The sequence below is a fragment of the Arvicanthis niloticus genome, chromosome 2 (genome assembly GCF_011762505.2).
Source record: "Arvicanthis niloticus isolate mArvNil1 chromosome 2, mArvNil1.pat.X, whole genome shotgun sequence".
Lineage (NCBI taxonomy): Eukaryota > Metazoa > Chordata > Mammalia > Rodentia > Muridae > Arvicanthis > Arvicanthis niloticus.
The window spans coordinates 116,493,446-116,507,586 of record NC_047659.1 but is presented as its reverse complement, the minus strand read 5'-3'; positions in this window follow the sequence as shown (position 1 = coordinate 116,507,586).

The window sequence follows — 14,141 nt, the reverse complement described above, 5'->3', positions numbered from 1 at the left end:
GAGATGGCACTGTGGGAAACTGTTATGAAACATGGACTAAGTGCCCTGGGATGCTGGCCCTTGTCCTCTTCTCCTTCAGGGTAGACAGGCACATTGCACACAGCAGGACTGGAGGAAAGAGGGAGGAACCTTAACTGGGCATGAGTGGGTGCAGTGTAGGATCTCCTTTGGTGGCAACACACCTGGGAATAGGTTTATTTATGGGGGGTAGGTATTTATGCTCCTGGGGAGGTGGCCAGGATCTCTGGTGCAAGGTTTATGTGGCCGTGTACTATTAGGCAGAGCTGGGGTGTTAGAAGATACTTTATCTGCATACTCAAGGGCTCTATGGGGCGAGGGGTTTATAAGGTCTAACAAAGGGTAAAGCCCGATAACTGAAAGGATAATAAATCACTGCTAGCGTTGATGGTGGGGGACCTGGCTTTATGGAGCCAGGTTGGGGTGGGACAGGTAACCAACTCCTGCCATCCTCATGTTTGAGGTATCCCATGTTGAAGCTCCCTCAACCCTTCTTCTGTAACCTTGAGCCATTATGGTCCCACAGTGGGATGAAGATATGAATGCTAAATGCAACAGGAAAAAGGCTGGTGCTGTGGCTTGGGTCTAGAATTTCCCTAAGGACCACACATTGAAGGATTGGTCCCTCGCTGGTGGCTTATTGGGAGATGGTAGAAGGTTTAGGAGGCAGGACCTTGAGAGAAGAAGGTCATTGGGAACAAGCCATTGAGTGACATATCAATACTCCTGATCCCTTCTCTCCCTCTTTTGGCTTCCTGGTTGTCATAAAGTGAGCAGCCTCTGCCACGCCCTTCTGTCATGTGATATGTTATCTCATCACAAAAGCAAGCTACATAGACAACCTGCTATGGACTGGAGCCTCTGAAACCCTGAACCACAGTGGATCCTTCATCCTTCAAGTAGCTTATCTTGGGTTTCTCATCACACCAACCCAAAGCTCCTTCTCACCGTTGTGAGCATTGGGGGCTGCTTCAGTGCATGCTGAGTTTGGAGGTCTCCTTGTGGGAACCACAACATTTAGTTCAGAAGTATTTCTCCCCGACATGTTCTCTGTCCAGGATGAGCTTTCAGATAGATGACTATCAGAGCTCCTGTTTCAAGGAGCTGACCTCAGTCTTCCAAGCACCAATGTGCCTCGTTGCTACTAGTACTTTTGATGGATTAAAGCTGTGTTCATCCAGGTGACCCTACTCAACCAAGGCCATCAGTTTTTTAGTTGATCAGCAGAGTGTGGATGAGGCTCCTTGGAAATAAGCAAGGGGATTTTTTTTTCCATCTTAAACCCTCCTTGTTCTTTAGTTACCAGCCTTAGGTCAGCTCTGGTGAGCACTGTACTTGTATTTACAAATGATGTTTGATCATCAATTCTAAAGCTTTTGTAAGGCTATTGGGTTGTTTATTTTAAAATTTTTTTTGTCTTTTTGATCAAGTAAAACCACACATAATAAAAAACCTTGCATAGCTGCATATCCACCCAATAAACTTGTACAAACGAGACGCTTCTGTGCAACCAACTTCATAAAATAATTGTTGGCCAGTTCTCCCACACAGTAGCCTCTTCATCAAGGGTAACCATTGTTTTAAAAAAATTAATTTACTCTGTGTGTGTGTGTGTGTGTGTGTGTGTGTGTGTGTGTAAGTAGGCATACATGTATCACAACAAACATGTAGAATTCAGAAGAATTGGTTCTTTTCTCCCACCTTGGGTTCCAGAGATTTAAGTCAGTTCATCATAACTTTTGTCTCTTGGGTCATCTCCAGCCATCATTTTGGTTGTTGTTTTGTCAACATCTCATCATGTTGCCTAGGCTAGTCTTGAATTCACTAGGTATCTCAAAGTAGCCTTGAGTTTGCAACACTCTTAACTCAGGTCCCCAAATGCTGGGATTATACATGTGGGGCAGCACACCCCACTGAGGGCAGCCAGTCACTTGGCCTGTTGTTGAACTTCACATGGAGAAGCAGCATGTTCTTTTGTGTCAGGCACCTTTCCCTCAATATCATATTTGTTAGGTTCATTCACACAGACAAGAGTAGTTCTGGGTTCTCTTCCTGATGTCCTGGAAACTTCTGTAGACATTACATATCTCTGCCAAAATCTGTTGGTTGCACTGGGGCCATGAGTGGCCTCCAGGTTGATGCCAGGGTGAAATACTGTCGCTATAATGGAAAGTATGACCTTGGGTGTGCTGGGTGTGCATGTGACACATTCCTGAAGGGAACATCCCATTGTTTGTGTTTTGACTAGAGTGACATCAAACCTTTAGGTTTCCTGGGTCATGTAAAGCTTAATCACAGTTTCTTGGTCATAGTGGCTCAGTCTGAGCTCTAGAGGTGCTGGGTGGTGGCTGATACTGGATATGTTGCTGCATTGTCCCAAGCTTCCATTTCCCTATATGTAGTAGATGATAGCAATGGCTACCTTATGGGTTTTTTGCTTGAATAACATGAGATGCTGAGAGAATGCTTGACCTGCACACTCTATACAACCGAGTTCTCTAATATTGGCATGCTGGCAACTAGACCTGTATTCATGAATGTGGGTTTGCCTTGGGTAGAAAATGCCAGGTAGTAAGAGGATTATAAAGAACCTGAGTGACATGTTTTTCTGAGGAACTCTGCTTGGCACCCAGAGAATCTACCCACATGGGTGCCAGCCTGGGGAAGACATCCGGTCCTGGGTTTACCACCTGTCCAGGGTTGCATCTGGAACCACACTTCTACCTCCTTCTCACCTGCCCATCCACCCCCTTCTGCTGCCGCCACTGCTTTATACCCTTCTAATGGTCTCCTAATTCCTTGCCCACTGGGGCTGTTTTCTCCATGCATTGAATACAGATTCTTTCCTGCATGACGCCATTAGCAAAAAGAAACCTGTTTCCATAATAGCTGACTTTTTCGCAGCTGTCTCAGTCAGGGGTCACCACGCGGACTAGAAAACAAGGCAGCAGTTTATAAAATACAGTTTTATTTGAATAAGGCCAGTCCACATGGGATTAATTAGACACATCCATGATGAGCAAAAAGAGGTGTGCTGTTGGCTTTGCTCACCGCCTTGCCTATCACGGGGCTGGAAGGCTTAGTTTCTGTTGCTTTTGTCTGCATGGGATTAAGGAGGAGGAGGCTGGATGCAGTTATTAAAAGAAAAAAAGAACTTGCCTAGTGACCTAATTCCCTTCTGTATCTTTATCATGCACCAGGGTGTACAAATCCCACAAGGGACAATAATGTAAATGAATTTTTTTCTGGAGAATAAAACATTTGGGAGGGAGGAAGAGAGAGAGGAAGACACACACACACACAGAGAGAGAGAGAGAGAGAGAGAGAGAGAGAGAGAGAGAGAGAGACCCCAGTTTGTCATATAACACCACTGCAACTAATAATAATGCTCAGAGTTTTTTTTTTTTTTTTTTTTTAAATGACATTCTATTAAGGAGTTTTATTTCCTGTCCCGGCAGGCAGCCAACTAGGCATAACAATTGAGAATTCAAATACTGTACAAGGATATACAGTAACCGAGGTTCTCTGAGGATTTGGGCAAATGTCAGAAAAGCATGCCTTGAGGCAAATTTATTAGTTGGTGCAGATATCTCAGTTTTACATGGACACTGATAAAGCCATCTGGGAAGCCCTTTCACCATCAAGTGATTTAGAGTTTCCTACAGAAATTCCCTTGTCTGCTACATCTCACTAAACCTAGAGACAGCCAAAACAGGAACATTCATTATTTACTCATTCCAAAGGATACATTTCTCTTTAAATGCTTCCCCCCACCCTAATGTAAGACTTGCAGATAGAGGGATTTCTCCTGAAATCTGCCAGAGCCAGAATGAGAGATGAGAATACAATTTCAAATGCATGGTATGGGGTTAGAGTAACACCAGGGCTCCTGCAGAAGCATGCTGGGTCTCGATGCCTGCTGCCAGATTGTCCCCAGAGTTCTGTGGGAGAAGAAAGGTACAACTATGAGCTCTCCTGTCAGCAGAGTGGAAGGCTGAAAGACAGATTCTGTGACCAGAGTTGCAATCTAGGCCAGCACAGATGGCCAGGATGGTCATTGACAAGCACCTATCAATCTAACCACATCCCGGACATGGAATGAACGCTTGGACAGACTTAGCAACATTTCCTTCTGCAACAGCTAAGGATTTGGGGCCTGAATCCTTTCTCTAACTGTGACCTCTCATCCCTTCCCTGAAGCATGTGCTTTGTGACTTCTCTTGTGGTTGTTACTTTATTGCTGTCAAGTTGTTACTCAGCCCACCCCAGCATTGCCAAGAAAATGTCAAAATGCCATCTCCCCTCTTCCTACACATTCCTTCCATGATTGTTGAAATGGGACACTATCTAAGAATTTGGGGAAAGTTTGAAAAAGCTGGCTCAACAAGCTTCTAATTAATACTGCCAACAAAAGTTCTGGAAGAGGTGGGGAAGGGGTGGGTGAATTCTTGCCTCAAGTCCATACCATGAGAGAAGCCCTTGATGAAGATTCTGATACATCCCGGGAGAATGCAAAGGTAGCTTCTTGCTCAAGCTCGTCTTAAAGGTGTCAGGCACCAGGAAGAACAATGCGGGCATGAATTAAAGTAGAGGGTGCTTCCAGGAGGAGGCCAGCAGCCAGGCCATTATAGTGTGATAGATATGTGATGGGGAGAGGAGCTGTCAACCATGGATGTCTTTAAATTAAACTAGTGAGAAACAGCTTTATCCTTGAGGCTTGCTTCAGAAGTTTCCACAACAGAAATTCAGGATTGATTTTCATTTCCATTAGATTGTTTCTACTGGTGTGAGGTATCCACCAGAGAAGACTACTTGGATTTGAGTTTAAGTCAATAGAAAGTTCAAATTATCCAGCGGGCAACTACTTGCTCAGGACCTGATCATAGTCCAGAGTCTTTCTTTTTCAGGGTGAGCTTTTAAGCACAAAATCCACATCCTGGGGTGACATGCCTCAGTTAGCAAGAACAGTTAGCCAGATAGTACAACTACACTAGCCAAAATGCAAGGTTAGTACATTTAGGGACTTTCCCAGAACTCTGGACGTTGATGCAGTAGGTCTTTGTTCTTATTTTGGTGTGTGGTGCTCTCTGTGTGTTGAGGTCTAAGGCCTGAGTGGTACGTTCATTATAGTATAAGTTATGTTGAGGTCTGGGGGTCTACTAAGGTCTGGGGGCCTAGTGCACTACTCAGATGACCAAGAGCAGCTTTGTGAAAGGTGAGAAGCTCCCTTTCAGGAGCTAATTTGACATCCTTGGTAAAGATGACCTGAAATCTGGACTTGAGTGGTAGCATAGGAGTGGCAGTCCTCAAAGGAACATTGGCATCAGGGATAAGCAAACCCTCAAATCTCAGCTCAGGAAGACAAAGGCGTGTTCCTTATTCATCTACTCCTCCCAGGGGAGTACGTTTCTGCTCCGTGGGAGGGATTTCTCATGTGCAGCGAAGCAGAACCTTCCATCTTTGTAATTTCATAATTTTGGGGAACTTCAGTGTTCTCTGCATCTAGATGCAAAGAGGAAAGTTTGGAAATGTTCCATCCATTTGATGAGCTTGAAGTGGCACACATACCTACAGCTTCATAGATGGGCCTTAGCTATGTAGCTCACTCAGGGGCCATGTGACTTTTTAAATGCTCTGTCTGATCCTGCAGGGACATCTAGTGCTCCTGGCTTGGGTAGGAGTGTCTCACAAGCCAGAGTAGGCAGGTAGAACCACAAGCAGACAGGCTGAGAAGAACACAAAGGGTCTGAAGATACAGAGCAGAGTCAGAATAAATGTCTTCCCTAAAGTCGCTCCAGGACCTTCTGGAAGGAAACAGAAGCAAAGCCTGGGATCAATGCATCTGAAGCCAGAGGGAGGGTGGGGGGAAGAGATCCTGGCACATCAGATGGCTTAAAACAGAGGCAGTGAAAGCCACCATTGTGGGAGACAGTGAGATATGACAGGAGGGGAGTCAGGGCTAGAGAGATGGTTGAAGAGAGCGTGGGCTTTTCCTAAAGACCCCAGCTCAGTTCCCAGGACCCCCATGGTGGTTTCAGGCTCAAAACCAGCTGAAACACCAGCTTCAGGGACTCTGATGCCCTCTTCTGGCTTCCAAGGGCACCTGCACAGCTAAAAAAAAAAATGTAAGGAATCTTTCTTTTTCAAAGTTGGCTAAAACAGTGCTGAAGAAGAAACCATGAAGTTGAGCACCATCCTACGTAACGGAAGAGCTCGGAAGGTACAGAATCATCCGCTCTAGAGGAATCCAGGGAAACAAGAGCAGAAGCAAATCCAGCAGCAGAAACCACGTAGTATTTTTGGCAAAAAAACATAATTGGTTTCACCTTAATTTAAAAAAAAAAAAACTTAGTATTTACTGAGTATTTTACATTTATTGACAATGAGAATTATGAGCTATATGAAAAGGCCATAAAGAAAGGGTTAAATAATGTTCTGATTTGTTATTAATGCTCAAAGGAGCACATGTCTTACTCCCACACATAAGATATTTTATCATGCTATAATATAGTGCCTCCTCATTTCAATTAGCAGAGAGCTCGCCATTAGCTAACTAATTAAGGCTATTCCCTCACATCTATCTTCTAATTACAGTTACCACTGAGATATTCTCACCCAAGTGGCCGGCAGTGCTGTGGATTTATTTTAAATTTAGTTCGACAATAACAAACAACTAATTAATGTTTATAAATATGACAAAATCCCCCCTGACAAGTTGTGGGTATTGCATACACTAGCAACTGGTTTATTAAAACATTAATTGCAGTTGGATTTGCTTTGGGATTCCTCCATAATCCATTTAGTACAGAGCAGGACTAACTCATTTTGAAGGGATTATGAAGGAAATCCTCCACAAAGTCTCTCGTTTAATTCACAATGTAGTCAAGGCAGGAGAAAGTTTACTTTCATCAATTCAGCGACTCTTTAGACTTCTTCTGTGTGGCACTTCATTCATTCACCCATTTAGGATTGTCAGAAAGCCATTGTGTTCAAGGTTTTGGGACGATACCCCCAAAGTATTCCTAGGTTCCATAGATCAAACCTGTAAATTCTATCAATCATATCTTTCTTCAAAGATTTATTCATTTTTTGTTTATATAAGTACACTGAAGCTGTCTTCAGACACACACTAGAAGAGTGCAACAGATCCCATTACAGATGGTTGTGAGCCACCATGTGGTTGCTGAGAATCGAACTCAGGACCTCTGGCAGAGCAGTCAGTGCTCTTAACCACTGAGCCATCTCTCCAGCACTATCAATCACATCTTTACAAGGATGGTTGATGAGGTTCATTATGAAACTGGAAACATCTCCTAGTTCTCCCTCTACATGTATCTTGCAATTATGTCTACCTTTGTAATTTTACTCTAGGTATATATTCAAGAGAACCGTGTCCATGTGTGTGCTAACGGAACATGTTAGGGTGTCCGTTACAGCATTATTGTAATAACCCACAAATGGAAGCTATCTGAACTCTCATCAACAGCAGAATAAAGTGTGGCATGTTCCCAGAGTGAAACAGTATATAGTCATGGGAATGGCAACAGTCAAGTTCAGAGACAATCTAAACTAACCTTGGTGCCAGAAGTTTCCTTGGAGTTACGTAGGAAATAGAAACTTGGTGAGTTCTGATAATGTCTCTTTTGGTTTGGGTTCTGCTTGCAGAAGTGTGTTGTTTATGAGTATTCATTGATTGGTTATGATTCATATACATTTTATGCATGCTATATCAATTTTATAATTTTATGCCTGCAAAACAAAACTCAGCTCATTTGCTACGGTCTAACCTCTTTCCTGTGTGTTTGTGCTTTTTCAAATGTTGGGTGTTTACATAATAATTTGAACTCATCCATTCATCACAAAAGCATTTCTTGAGCACCTGAAAAAATTTTCATACCTATGGAGGTAAGTATGTATAAAAATATATAGGCCCATGAACCCTGCAGACAGTGCCTAAGATTTGCACAGGCATCACTAGAAGGCAACAGGGCAGCAGAACATGTAGATAAGAGAGACAGTGATTTAGGACAGGGGCCCAGGATAGTTGCTGCTATGCTGCAGAGACAACCCTTTACTCCATGTAGGCACCAGCCCCAGAATTTTATTTAGGAATTACCCCATCATCCACTGGTCCAATGAGGATTAAGCCACTGGCAGAACATATGTCACTGGCCAGAATCAACCTGCACACACTTCCCTCTGCCTATGTTAGTTCAAAGATGAGAGTGGACAGTAAACTACTCTGTTGCTAAGGAGAAAATCTCTCCTCCTTTGAGATCCAGAAGATGGTAAGCTATGGATTCACTTCACAGAGATAAATAAAGCTGAATCCAGGGGCCTAGATAGCCCGTCTGTCAACACCACTGGAGCCCACTTGAGCTGAATGTTTTGGTTTTTAAATGCATAACTGAAAGGCATGTATTAGATACTGAAGTCTTCTAGGGCCTGAGGTTCCAAAAGACCTTCGGCAGTAAAAGTAGGGGTTAGACAGGTGAAAAGGAGGGAGCATATCCCAAGCCAAAGCCTACATATTTCCAAAAACAAGGGTGCTTGAACTATCAGGGGCAGGTAGCAGAGCCCAGGAGTTGACCCTGGTTAGACATGTGGAGTTTGAGCAGTGAGGAACTGCTGGGCTGAGAAAAGTGAGGTAAAGCTGCCCATGTCATTGTGTCCTGCTCAGAATGCCCAAGACCCTCACAGCTCTTGGATTTGTGAGAGCATCCTCTTCTCTGTGGGTGCCTGGAGGCACTGACCCCACGCATATGAACTCAGCACCAACATGGGCAGCCATCCTCCCTGGACTATGGATGCTAGTGAGGAGCCCAGAGCCTTTTTACATCTCAGGTAAGATGCTCGGAGGAAAGTTTGACACCGTCACCCAGAATCCTCAGAGACCCAGTGGCTTGTTCAAAGCTCACAACTCTCTCTCACCTTGATTCATTCAGCCATCTGTTCCTGTACAGTGGGCCATTCCCACATGACAGGGGTGTCAACCCAAGTGCAGATTGTTCTGACTTCAAGGGTCAGGAGCTGGTGTGCTGCCACTGGGGTTCAGTAGGCCAGAGTTGAGCAGGAAGGTCCAGGGAGATTCCACTCAATGTGTAATACCTCCATTTTGTCTTTGTCTTTCTCTTAGTGCGTTTTTGTCATTGGTCTAACCACCCCCCCCAAAAAAAAAAACCCAAAAAGTGTTATAGGTTGCCAATGAAACAGGTCCTCAGCAGAGAGAAAGAATAATATGCCACTCCTCTGCCCTGAGCTCAAAAATAAAATAAAATAAAATAAAATAAAATAAAATAAAATAAAATGTAACTTCAGCCACATGCTATTAGTCAGAACAGTTGCAGAGCCTGGGCCAGACTCTCAGGGAGGGCATAAGTGCCTGCTACAGGCCCAGCATGCTTGCCCTGGGATGAAAGAAGTTGTAGTCACCATTCTTGCAGAGGAGACAAAGTCTTCATTTCTTCCCACTCCAAGCTGTGTTATTTTCCAAACCAAGGAAAATCCAGACATCAGAGTCTGCTTGTGGGGAACACAGCCTAATGTGGTTTAAATGTCTGAGTTGGCTGATAAACCCAGTTGGTTACAGTGGGCTGCTAATAGCTTGAATGTTTGCCTCTTCTACAACTCAAGCAGAAGTTTAATTGCATTATATCAGTATTGAGAATTGGAGTCTTTAAGACGTATTAAGACATGAGGGCTCTGTGCTCATGAATGAGACTGATACCATCAAAAAGGGTAAAATTAGTGCTGCCCCCAACTACTGTCTCTCACCTGCTCACCCTCCACCATGTAACAGCACAGCAAGAAGAATTTTTGAAATTGTCAGTTCCTTGACCTTGGACTTTCCAGCCTCCAAACCTGGGAGGCGATATACTTCTGTTCATTATAAATTATCCAGGCTTGGAGCTAGAGAGATATCAATTGGTACAGTTCTATGCAAACATTATGTCCTAGAACTTGCATGAGAAGCTTGGTGTATACGCCTGATACTCTAACACCTGAGAGGTGGGACAGCACCTGCTAAATGACACCTGAGGTTCACCCTGATCTTTACACTCGAGCACATGATTTGCACACATGAGTGCTCAACAAGTGGATACACACACACATATAGATAAAAAGATAAATTTCAAAAATTATCCATGTTAGTATTCTGTTACAATATGAGATGCACTTGGACACAACCTGGTTTTGGTTTCAGAGTTGATACTCATTTTGCTAGTGTTCAATCCCAACAATTGAAGGTATATTTTCTTATTTTTAAAAAGATTCTAGCATAATACCCAAGCTCTGTGGTGGAGCATCTACTGGATTAAACCCTGATCTGCTCAGGGCCCCTAGTCCTCAAGCTACCCTAGAACAGAACATCTCTAAGGCCAACACTCTGAAACTCACATCCCCCACCCCTGAGAGTCTAATGACTCTGTCTGTATTGGGAATTTCTTTCTTTTGTTTCTTCTCTTTCGTCATTAGTCTCTCCTAAATTTCTGATAACTTTCATTAGTCCTCAGATAGCCAGTTTCGGCTTATTGAATTTTTCTCTACTGTATAGACATCTGTTTCTTATTTCATTAATATTTGTTTCACTTTTCCTGGCTTTTGGGTTAATAGCTTAAAGCATAGCATATCAGCCACCTTCTTTTCTACAATATAAACTTTCAGTGTTAGTTGTATCCCATGTTAAAGATGCTGTGGTTTGTCTTACACATCAGAAGGGAAGGGCCTTTCTATCTCCTCAGGCAGTTTTCTATAATGTAGCTGTTCCTGTGCAGCCCTGTGGCTCAGATCCGTTTCATTGTCCTCTGTCAGAATTTGGGACACATGGAGATCACACCTTCTCCCCGCACCTCACTGGAATAGGTGATGGTGAGGACTTCCCTTTGTGCAGAGCTTCAGGTCTCAGGCATTTTTTTTCTGGCTTATTCATTTCCATTTTACTTGCCATTTTCAATGACCAGGCACAGTCTGATCACTGGCCAGTTCTGCCTGATTCACCCAGTCTGTGCTGTTGTTCTTAAAATATGTTTTCCTGTTGTTCTTGCAATAGACTACGAATCATCTTGGCCTATTATATGCTTACTCATCTAAAAATGGCCCACATTGGTCTTTATACCTGTGGTGACAATGACTTTTTGATTGTTTTAACTTTTAGGCAGGGTCTCGTGTAGCCTCAGCTGCCCCTGAATTCCTGTTTCTCCTCTTTCTACCTCCTAAACACTGGGACTATAGGCACAAGCCACTATACCCATCTGCTCCCTTTAGCATCCTGGCTAGTCATACCTAAATGCCTACACCTATAGCTCAGTCCAGCCCAGGCACCAGTGACAGCAATCCTATAAAATAGATAAATCAGGAGTCAACACTTTGTTGTGTTGTGTTTTCATGAAGCAGAGCCTTAGGCAAGGAGGGGTTCTGGGACTTGTAAATGTTGCAGGAGCTACCTGAGGAAGAAAAGGGTGAAGTTGGACTCAGATAAAGCACATCTGTGGCCTCCTGTGTGAACAAGGAGGGAAGCTCTGCAGCTGTTTTGGACAAGTCTCCTCTTGGAGCAACTTAATCTTGCCCCTGAGATGCAGTCAGTTGTTTTCTGGAAGCTGCCTGGGTGGGAAGAGGGACCTATGACTTCCCGGTTGTGACAGATTTGTCAGCTGAGGATAGGCTAACAGAGAAGGTGGGTAGTTGTGAGCAACAGGAAGCCTTTAGTGCCAACAGCACAGATGGTAGATGCTGGCCTGCGACTGGGTTCTACCATCCTCACTTTACTAAAGAGCAACTCCAAAGCCCCACGATTGCCCTGATGCCAACACCTATCGACATTCATACTGGAGGAAGAACCCATGCTTCTGACTTGACTCATACAGCAACATGTGCTTTCCCCCAAGGTATCTCCTGACAGCACTGAGCTGGGGGTAGGCCTGCTGGTCTCATTCACTCTGAACAGATGGCCTCACCCTTTTGGTTGTGTACATTACCAGGCTATTCTGATATTTATGATGTGAAATGTCACTCCGACCATTATTAATTGTAACCTGGATGTCCCTAGGTCTCACTGGGCTGTAGGTACAAATGAGGTCATATTGACAATTAGTAACCAATTAAACTAGCTCATTAGCCCCCGTCCCTTTAATGGCTGTAATCCGTGCCAAGGTTGGTTATTTCTCGGGGTCCCAAGGGGTATCCCATATGTGCTTGTTACAAACACTAGCCTGCTTCTCTCAGCTGTTCCTGCTCACTCCGTGGCTTATAGTCAGTGCCTGACTTACTACCACGGAGCTCACCACCAGTTCCTCCTCCTTCTCCCTAGAGGGCCAATAATATGCTATTTGGTAAGCTTCATCAGTCTTTACGGAAGTCTGGAGGCATGGTAATTTTGTATCTCTCTATTAAAACTATGCATTTACATTTAATATTGATTAATTGAAAATTTTAAACTTAAGCAAATTTATTAAACTAATGAAATTAAGTTTAAATTTAGTTTATCATATCTTATTTTGAGAACAACAATTATTTTAGTCATATACATTTTTATTGCAGACAATCATTTAAAATAAAATAATGTACAAACTGTGGGACCCAGATTCCTGCCCTTCTCTGGGTTTGTTGTTGCTCTTGAGTGTTACAGTTGGTCTTTGAAGGAATTCCATATGGCTGTGTAAACTCAGTGTCATATCCTTGCTATTCTTACCAAGATTAAGTCATAATTCCTGATTAAATCTTTCAAGGATTCTAGAAGCTTTGGGCTAATTTCCAGAAATCTAAAAATGTTGATTCTAACTGCATCTGATTTTTATGGAAAGCCGAACTTTTAGAGGTCTTTCCTTGGTCATCTTCACTGATGTCACTCTTGTTTCTATGCTTAGGGTTCTGGGCACGCGTTTCTTCTGTTACTGCTATCAGGGATACGTGAGTTTGCAATTCTTTGCCAGCCAGCCCCTACCTGAGGTAGCTGGGTCTCTCAAGTCACATTTCTCTGAAAGAAAATCAGATGGGTCATCTCTGCCGACTGTCTGATTCTCTCTAGTGTTGCTCCTGAAGCAAGCACACAAACCCTTCTTCCTTTGCAGGAATTTTTACTCCTTCTTTCACAGAAAAAAAAAAATAGAGTTCAAAAATCAAAACAGCCAGCCACTTTCCTCTAGTGTGTCCCATTAGCTCTGCTCCATTCCCACCTCACTTCTGGATGTTGCATAGGACAATCTCCTCACTTCTTCTGCTTTATATCTGACCCTTCAACCTTGACCTTGGATTTGTGTGGTCTCCCTATTCTCTGACTGGCTGGAGATCCCTATTGACTTTGGGCAAGTCATAGTTTTCCTCACCTTTCTGTTGTAACACCTCATGTTCTTCCAATGGCCCAACACTAGCCCGTAGCTCATCAAACAGCTAAGAATTATTGCTTTATTAGGAGGATAATCTGTGATGAAGCGAATGGATCTTCTTGATGTGGTCTGATGGTTTGATTTGTGGGTGATGTCAAGGCTCTGCCTTCATCTCATTGGCTCACTACAAATGCCACTTGAAACTTGTATAAACTCTGCTTGTACATGCGGATGGTTTTCTCATACAAGTAGAGGGTCTTTCTCTGGTCACTGGATAGTTTCACTTGCCAGAGGGCCAGCATGGATGTTCTAGAAGGTGAATGCCTTTGTGAGCCCCCAGCTCCCATGGATAATACAACTCTGAAATATGCCACTGGGAGCATCTCCCAGGGTTCCTGCTGGGATTAGACCCCAGTCACTTAAAGCTTTCACCTGCTCATTAACACACTTATTTTTGTTCTTTTCCTTCCCACAGCTCCTTGCCTCCTTGTGGTACATCATCGACTCAGTTAACTAATAAATTACTTGTTTTCCCATTCTTACCTTGGGGTTGACTTTTTAATAAACCCAGATTCAGACAGTTGAGCAAGCAGCTTCCCTCAAACTCACCAAAGACCATAATGCTTGGTAAGAAAGCCATGGTGGGAGAAGGAAGTTAGATTACATCCATAGTAACACACTGATAAAAACCTCTTTTCCAAGTTACAGCAACCTGAGAATTTTGACTGTCTTCCGGTATGAGACTGAGTTGAGGAGACATTATCATCCTCAAGTTGGGAGAGAGCTCAGGGAACCAAGTCG